Here is a 9,248-nt window from a genome sequence, read left to right as displayed (position 1 = left end):
CCCAAACTTGAAGTCTATGAGACTCACTTGTGGGAAATGGTTAAAAATGTCAATTCCCAAGCTCTTAAAGATTCTAGTACTGCATAACAGGAATGGGGCCCAGGAATTTGTGTTTTTCTAAGTATCCCAGTTGATTCTGACAGATCTTTGAGAAACTCTACCTTTCCAAATGCACATGATACTGCAGCAGCAACATATGGAACAAACTGACTCAAAGAAGCTCAGGGTTGCATCTTCCCCAGCATACAGCAAAGTTAAAACAGCTGGTTGATTTGATAAAAATGATCAAATCAGCTTTTGACAGCATTGTTTGGTAACTTTAGTTAAAACATGCAGGTCAGAAAATTCTCTATGTGGCCAGGCGCAGTGGCTCATGCCTACAATACCAGCACTTTGGGAGGCAGAGGCGGATGGATCACTTGAGACCAGGAGTGTGAGACCAGCCTCGGCAAAATGGTGAAAACCTGTCTCTAGAAAATTACAAAAGATTAGCTGGGCCTGGTGGCTCATGCCTATAGTTTCAGCTATTTGGGAGGCTGAGGGGCGAAAATTGCTTGGAGGCAGAGGTTGCAGTGAGCCGACATTGCACCACTGCACTCCAGCCTGGGTGACAGAAATGAAATCCTGTCTCAAAAAAAAAAAAAAAAAAAGTAAAAGTAAAAGAAAATTCTATATGCCATGAGTCCACCATTAAGGAATGACAGCTCAATAAGAACGATAATGACGACCATAACAACAGTCTGATCCAATGACATGCACTGCCCCAAATCTCATCACGAATCTTTTGTTAACCTGGCCCATATTGCTTTCAATATTAGATGATGTTTAAGTTTCCTTCACGCCCTAACAAGGTATAATTTTACTTTGAGGTTTAAAGACAAGTGCTTATCACTGAACTGGGAGCCTTGACACTAAGGAGAAAGAACAGAGAGGTGAAGTCAAGATATTCAAAAGGAAGATTAAGAAGGAGAGGAAAGGAGAGAGGAAAAGAAAAGGTACCTTTGGCACAAGCTCCCAACTCTTGGAAAACAACGCAGACCACACAAGCATGCACGTATACACAAAACCCTCATTATTTTTCAGCTACCACCCATCTAGATCAGCTACTGTTAAGCCCTGCATTGCTGACATGAGTCAGAAAAGTATATTCTGTAGTCTAGCCGAGATTAGGGGGTTTGCTTTGTATTACGCCAGTTTCCAACTACTATTTCACTGCAGCAAAAATGACAGATGAGGGAAAAACACCCCACCCTACAACCTACAGTGGAGTTTAACATAGGAGATGTGCTCCATCTACTGGTAGAGATGATGACCACAGGCGGAGAGGCAAATACCATAAAGCAGAATAAAGGCACCCATTTTAAACTGGATTCTGATGATTTGGATAAAAAGGGCAGGTGTTCTTTATTTTTATTTTTATTTTTTGAAAAACAAGAAAGAAAAAAAGAATTAAAATAATGACTTTACAAAGACAGAAGCGATGAAGGAAAAGGGGAAACAGACTGGACAGAGATAGAGTAGGGAGAAGCACAAAAAATAGGCAAGAAAGTGCTTAAATAGCAAAACTGCAGGAAACAAGCTATTTGCTCATCACTTTAACGCAGAAGCTTTTTTAAAAGCCCCCACAGGATCTGGAAATAATATACCACATACCATGTTGTAGAGGCTTCATTTATATTATTATAAGAAAATATTTTGTAGGGATTCTATCCACAATGACACAATTCACTTGAGTAAGGCCAAGTCTTAATATAGAATCATTATACATTTTGGCATTGTCTGGGGATGTACAGACAATAGTGCTGACACTGAAAGTCCGCAGCAATTTGGAAAAGACTGGAGGGGTTGGGGCATGATCAGCCCTTCTGTGCCTCTTGTGCATATAGTTGGGTCTCTAATGACAACAGCTGTTGCCTACCAAGCCTGTCACTCTTTCCAATCATGATTCTTAGGCATCTAAAGAATATGATGCTGTTCCCCGCCCCCAAAACAGAACTATGTGCTTTTTGACGTGCTGATGAATATTTGACCATCACTTCTCACTTATGGGCATTGACAGTGCAAGTCTCCAGTGTATTCTAGAAACCATTTTTTTTCACTTCTTATAGCCTTGCCTTATCAATTGGTCTTGCAGCTTCTCACGTAAACAGAGAAGAAAAAGGAACTTAGGATCTACTAGGCACCAGGGTCAATGCTTCATAGGTCAACGAATCTTCATAGATTCATTGAATCTTCACACCAACCTTATGAGAGTCTTTCCAATTGTCCTTATTTTGAAGCTGTCAAGACAAAGGCTCAGAGAAATTAAAGAATTGCCCAAACCCTATTAACTCATAGATCTGGAAAGCTGACCAAAGGAAATGTCATGTGTAGACTTTCTACTACAGCATGAAAACATGCCACGCTGGAAACACTCAGTATCATAATAGAAGCCAGTGTTTCTCAACTTGGAGAGCTCAGGCCATGTGCATCAGGATTCCTGAAGTTCCTTGTTAAAAATGCAGACCCCTAATCCTCAGCAGACTGGCTGAATCAGAATCTCTGGTGGGGCCCTGGAATCTATATTATAACAAGTGCCAGGATATGACACATTAAAGAAGTGTCAGGAGATTCTTGCTAATTTGGGAACCATCTGATAGGAGATAAATGAACAAACAAAAAACCCATGCTGGGATACCAAAGGTGTGGTTTTAGAATTAATGGCAGCCGGGTGTGGTGGCTCACGCCTATAATCCCAGCACCTTGGGAGGTCGAGGTGGGTGGATCACAAGGTCAAGATATTGAGACCATCCTGGTCAACATGGTGAAACCCCGTCTCTACTAAAAAGTACAAAAATTAGCTGGGCATGGTGGTGCACACCTGTAATCCCAGCTACTCGGGAGGCTGAGGTAGGAGAATTGCTTGAACCCAGGAGATGGAGGTTGCGGTGAGCCAAGATTGCACCATTGCAGTCCAGCCTGGGAACAAGAGCAAAACTGTCTCAAAAAAAAAAAAATTTAAAAAAATAGGATTAATGGCATGGCAGAGGCTTTCCCTATTTTTACAGTTCAGGCTGCTGTGGCATGGGGCACAGATGCTATTGTTACGTGGTTAAACTACTCAGATTCCCTGAGCCAGTTTACTCATCTATGGAATAGGAATCTTAGTTTTTGTCTCACATGGCTATAGTGAGGATTAATCCATGTGAAAACATTTTATAAATTCTAAGTACCTCTGTGCTAAATTGTAAAAAATGATAAAAAATTATTCTGCCCCGCTACATCCATAGCCTTGCAAGATTGATGTCACAGCTCTTCCCATCAAGATGTGGGGGACTTTTCTCCATGTTCTGAGTCTGGACTAAGCTATTTGCTTTGACCAGTAGAACAATTGCCAACATGACTCAAGCAGAGGCTTCAAGACTATTGCATTTTGGGGTTTGCCCTCTTGCTGTTCTTGAGATCCTGAGGTCATCATGTGATTGAGTCTCAGTTAGCTTTCTGGAGGATAAAAGGCTACTTCAACAAGAAACACAGTCAGCCAGCTACCAGCCAAAATCCAGCCAACTGCCAGACAAATTAAGTGAGGCTATTCTGGATCATCCGGCCACCTGGTGGACCTTCCAGCTGACTGCAGACTGATGAAAGAAACCAGCAGAAATCAGTAGAGCCAGCCTAGACCAGAAGAACTTCCCAGGAAGCCTGCCAAATTATGAGCTAAATGATTGTTGCTTAAAGCCACCAAAGTTTTCGGAAAGCTCGTTACACAGCAAAAGCTAACAGATGTAGGTTCAAGAACACGTTACTGTTTAAGTTATCTAGTATTTTGAGCATGGGTTCTGTGGTTTTCACAGGCACTGTCCAGAAGTGCAGACTACAGATGAGCATTAAAGCACAAATTTTCAATCAAGTTTTTTCAACCTATGGGCAGAATGCCTACCAGAAACTGTTTTAACATCTCTCCTGAGCAAAGCATCCTATAAGTAGCAAGGAGGTGGGACGAAAGAACCTCTTCCTATTATCCTAACTCATTGTTTTCATAGAAGTTGTTCAGCAGCCTTAAACAGAAGGACAAATACCCTGCCTCTTCTCCCAGATGATTGTCAGTAATAATCTGACTCCACAAACGCATACATAATCTGTTGCATACTTTCCCATGCACACACTTTCAACATCCTGCTGCTGGCACCAAGATAAATGGCTGCATGAAAGGCAGCCATGAAGCCTTGCAACCTGTTGTGGCAGAAAAGCTTCCTGGGGGATCAGAAACATCCTAATGCCTAAATCAAGCATCCTCGCTGCCATGTGAAGCATCACTGTGCAGAATACATTAAATAAACCTGTAATGGTGAACGGGGCAGGATTGTGCTACACAGACTCACCCCGGGAGTCTTTATACCATGATTACATGCCTTTGATAGGCATTTTCAAAGTGTGTTGTTCCTCTTGCTAAATATGTTTGGCGAGAGAAGACTGTCATCTGGAAACAGTATCTGAGGGGCCTCATTCAGTGGAACAAGGTGCAATTGTTTTCTGTCAAATCCATTTTCTGCAACCTGAAAACTAAGTATAAAATCAAGAATTTTTAAACCTTTCTTTCTTTCCCCCATAGATTTAGAAATAGTGCAATGAATCAATGCAGCCATTTCACCATTTATTTGACATACAGCAAATTACAATCCACTCTGGGAGTAAGTGGCTATTCGCAAGGCTGATGCACCATATTCTAGTCACATACTCATTCTGCACCCCACACACTTTATTAGATGGTTTGGTGGTTATTGTTGTTTGAGAATAACCACATAACCCATTTTCTTAAATCTGTAAGCTGTGTTGAATCAGGGTGGTATCTTAAAACGCCACTGGGTAACCCAAAATAAGTCTCAGGCTCCTTCTGCTTGTTATGTACAGGCTTGAATATGTTCGCTTACACTGTAGAATCTCAAATGCCTTTTTTAAAGCCTAACAGATTTTCTGGACATAATTTGGAATTTTAAGCTTCATTCAAAAAAATCAAAATTAGTCTAAATAAGAAATCACCCTTAAGTCAATTAATATGAGTTATAGAGCCAGGATCTTACTGAAAATTTGCTCGTATCAAACCAACTGCCACTGAACAATGGTTAGTTAAAAATGCGCTTTCATTTGAAAAATACATCATAAAAACCAAATGAAGTTGTGGTAGAAATATTTAGGTCCTGAATACAGTCCTGTGGTTGAAAGTGGTCCAGGCACCAAGTAATGAAGCCTTACCAGAAGGAAATGAATAACCAGTAGAGAATAAAGAGTAGAGAAAGCCATCATGTGGGCACAAGCAGAGAAGAGAGAGGCAAGCAGATAATATTTGAAGCCATAAGCATGGTGAGCTCTCCCCAGAAGATTTTAAGAGTGACAGCAGAATATTGCTAAGGGCAGAACTCCAAGGAGCATCTCTACTAAAAGTACAGGATGAATACACTGAGTCTGAGAGACAAGTGGCCAGGTAGGTAGGAGGAAAACCTGGAGTGCCCTGTATCACCAAACCAAAGGCAGAGAATGTTTCAACACAAAGAAGATGCCAAGAGAGCAAGTAAGGTATCAGGGGAAGGGAGTCTACTGAATTTCACAAGAAAAATTATTAGTGACTTTGACCAGAGCTGGTTTTTGTGGTTTGGTGAGGTCAGAAATGAGACTGTAGTGGGTTGAGGAGTCCGCAGTAGGTAGAAAATGAGGAAAGTAAGTGTAGACAATCATTTTAAGAAGTTTAGCTATAAAACATGTAGGAAAAAATGGAAGAAACAGAAGAAGCCACTAGAAGAGAACATAGGATGAGGAAGGCATGCTAAGAGTAGAAAGGTTTAAGTGTTTCTATGATGTTGACAGGAAGGCACCAGTAGACAGAGAGGTTGCAATTGGGTGTGAGAGAGAGAGAGACAGAAGACAAAGTGGATGATAGTCTGGAGATGGTAGAAGAGGAGCCAGACCACAGAGGTAGAATGACTCTCATATAGGAAAAGGGATACCTCTTCACCTCTTCCATCCTTACAGGAGGGAATAAGAGAGAAGAGTATAGTTGCAGAGATATTTATAGGCCTTACAGCCAGAAATTTTGTGTACTCCCACCTGATGACTTTTTTCTCAGTGAAGTAGGCACCAAGATACTTCTGCAGAGATTGAGGGTGACAGGGGAGACCAGAGGTATGATGAGAGTGGAAAAGGTGGAGACTAAGAAGGACCTAATTGACTAGGAAACATGAAGGAATTCCTGGATGCATGGAAGGTGGCCTCAGGTGAAGTTCGATGTCATGGATTTATGGCAACGCCAGTGGTACGATTTTCTCCAGCAGTGCTCAGCTGTCTACATATAAGCAAAAAGCTGGAAGTTGGATTTATCCAAGAGTAGAATTCATCTAAGAGATAAACACTGATTTGTTAGACAGGCAATGGAACAAAGTTGTTAAGAATCCTGGCCAAAAAGTGGTTACAGTGATGGACCACAGAATTTAAGCTAGATGGAGAAGGGAAGACAGGAGGGAGCTGATATCATACAGGGAAAATTAGTGGGTCAAGTGAGGAGAGGTCACTTGAGGTTAACCAACAGGTGTGGTGGGAGTAACTGTGGGAGGGGAGATATTGAGGAGATTGTTGTCAGAAAGGGCTGTTTGAACCTAAGATGTCAGAGGTGATACAGGTCAAGAGTGACAAGATCTAGAACAGAGTGATGGGGTGAATGACTGAAGGGGAGTGTAGGCACAGGTCATGGAAGAAGAGAAGGTCCACAGCTTGAAAGGATCGGGGTGGTTTGTTCTCTACATGGTTGGCAACCTTCATAGGATGATAGCAGGACTGAGGTGGACAGAAAACAATAGGTCATCACTGACAGAGAGCAAGTGCCAAGGAAGCTGCAAGATGACAAAGATGAGAAGATGCAGAGACTGGCAGAGTCGCATTGTGGGAGTATCAAAAGCCCAGAGGGTGGGGGATGGTCTGGAAGAAGAATGAAGAGCCAGGTGAGGGCCTGCATGTCCCACCTCCCAATCTCACACCCTGCTAGTGGGAGATGGAACACCTCCACTTGAGAGACCACAGCAACGGGGTTTCAGCAAGGGCTGGCAGGAAAGTGAGCAAGGATGTAGGAAGCTTTACCCTGAGAGAGGAGTGGGAAATGGTCCAGTAGAAGGAATATACTGGAGAAGAGTGGAAAAATAGCTGGAAGGATTCACAGATCACAGCAAATCTGGACCAAAGAAAACTGATGTGTGGCATACACAGTTTGGCTGGCTAAAAAGTTTTCAACATAACTTATTCCACCTTTCTTCTGGTGGCTGGAGAGAAGTGTTAGGGCTGGCTTTTCAGGTGTCTAGGTACCCTGCAGGTGAGCTCTAAGGTTACTTGTTGATATGATTTGGCTGGGTCCCCACCCAAATCTCATCTTGCATTGTAGTTTCCATAATTCCCAAGTGTTGTGGGAGGGACCAGGTGGGAGATAATTGAATAATGGGGGCGATCCCCCCACTATCGTCTGCTGATACTCAGGAGATCTGATGGTTTTATAAGGGGACACCCCTGTCACTTCATTCTCATTCTCTGTTGCCCGCTGCCATGTAAGATGTGCCTTTCACCTTCCACCATGATTGTGAGGCCTCCCCAGCCACGTGGAACTGTGAGTCCATTAAACCCCTTTCCTTTATAAATTACCCAGTCTTGTGTATATCTTTATCAGCAGCATGAAAAGAAATACACTTGTGAATAGCATTTAGTTTGAAGCACATGAAATACTATTTACTATTTTTGACCAACAAAAATTACAGTGTTATATGGTTCAACCTAAGAGTATCTGCATATGAAAGGGAATGTTTGTTTTTTAGCAGTGGCCTGGGATTGATAGGCTGCTGCTTCCTGCTAATTTAAGACTTTGCTATATGGAGCTAACTGTAGACGTGGTAATTCTGGTCTCTTAAGTTACCAAAGCAGGGAGCAGTCATCTCCAACATCGTATGTTCTGGTATCCAGGATGGTTAGCAATGGAAGTGCATGAGAGGAGATCCCTGCTTCCCAGGGATGGACATCAAGCTGTTTCTTGATGACTGGAGCCCAGAGGTTAAGAGAATAATACAGCTAGGGATGTGGGATTTGAGGACAGAGGTTAAAAAAAAAAAAAAGTAAGACTGCGGGTCTGAATAGGAGGAAAGAAACAAGATGACAAGAGGCCGCAGGGAACGAGATCAAAAGAAAGAATGCAAAGAAGAAACAAAGGTAAAAGCTCAGAAAGTGCCGCATATCAGAAACGACATCTTTTCCCTAGGAAAGAAAGTGCCGCCTCCCCCAAAACCAATTACAGTGGCATGAGAGGAGAGGCCTGGTGCACAGTAAGGAGAGAAAAATAACTGTGAAGTACTTTGCAAAAATAAAGAGTTATATAAAGTCCCAATAATAATAAATCACCTTGCCTGAGGTATAAAAACCTTAAAATAACATGAAAAATCAAAATGTGGAAGAGAAGCAGAAGGCATTGACTAGCTTCCAGAAGGTTTATATGCTTGCTTTAAATTCCTCCCCTTCAACTTTTCCAGCCAGGTTTCTTAAGGGTAAACCTTAGTCAGGTTTTCAGATTAAAATGGGTCTGGCCCCTGGTTAAAACTGCAATCCCCAGTCCATGCCTGCTCCTGGGTCCATCAGAAGAGGGCACAGACTCTGGGGGAAATATCTTCCCTGAATCTGGCATCTGTCTTCTTGAATACTGATGCATCTGTTTTGTGAAGGTTTTCTCTCTTTCCTTTTGTTCTATAAAAAGAGAGAGATTTAAAAAAAAAAAAAAAAAAATCTTCATTCCTGGAAAAAAAAAAAAAAAAAGAAAGAAAGAAAGAAAAATAGGCCTTTCTGAATTCTCAGTCCTGGAGCGCTGTTCTTTATATATCTACTTGCTCCATTGTTAAATAAACCCACATATTTAAGGGTGAGACATTCTCTTAACTGATGCCTTGTCAGGCCTATGCGCCTTACTAAAAATGGACCTTGATGACTGCTGTTTCCATTTTTTTCTAAGAAATAATTTGATTATTTTTATCCTGCTTCTATCACCACTCACAGGAAAATGGTTTTCTTCTCGCAGAAACAATGTTTAAATAAGCCAAGTGCTCAAACATATACAAGACAGCAAGTTAAAAAAAAAAATCTAAGTCACACATATATACTCACTGTTTTGTGAAAATTAGCTCAAAATTTGGAGTAAATGCTTTCCAAAGTAAACCTGTTTTCTGTTAAACTTCTTAACAATATTATGTCCATCC

The sequence above is a fragment of the Saimiri boliviensis genome, chromosome X, assembly GCF_048565385.1.
Source record: "Saimiri boliviensis isolate mSaiBol1 chromosome X, mSaiBol1.pri, whole genome shotgun sequence".
NCBI classification, from domain to species: Eukaryota; Metazoa; Chordata; class Mammalia; order Primates; family Cebidae; genus Saimiri; species Saimiri boliviensis.
The sequence above is the reverse complement of the archived record's forward strand: the minus strand, read 5'-3'. Positions refer to the sequence as shown.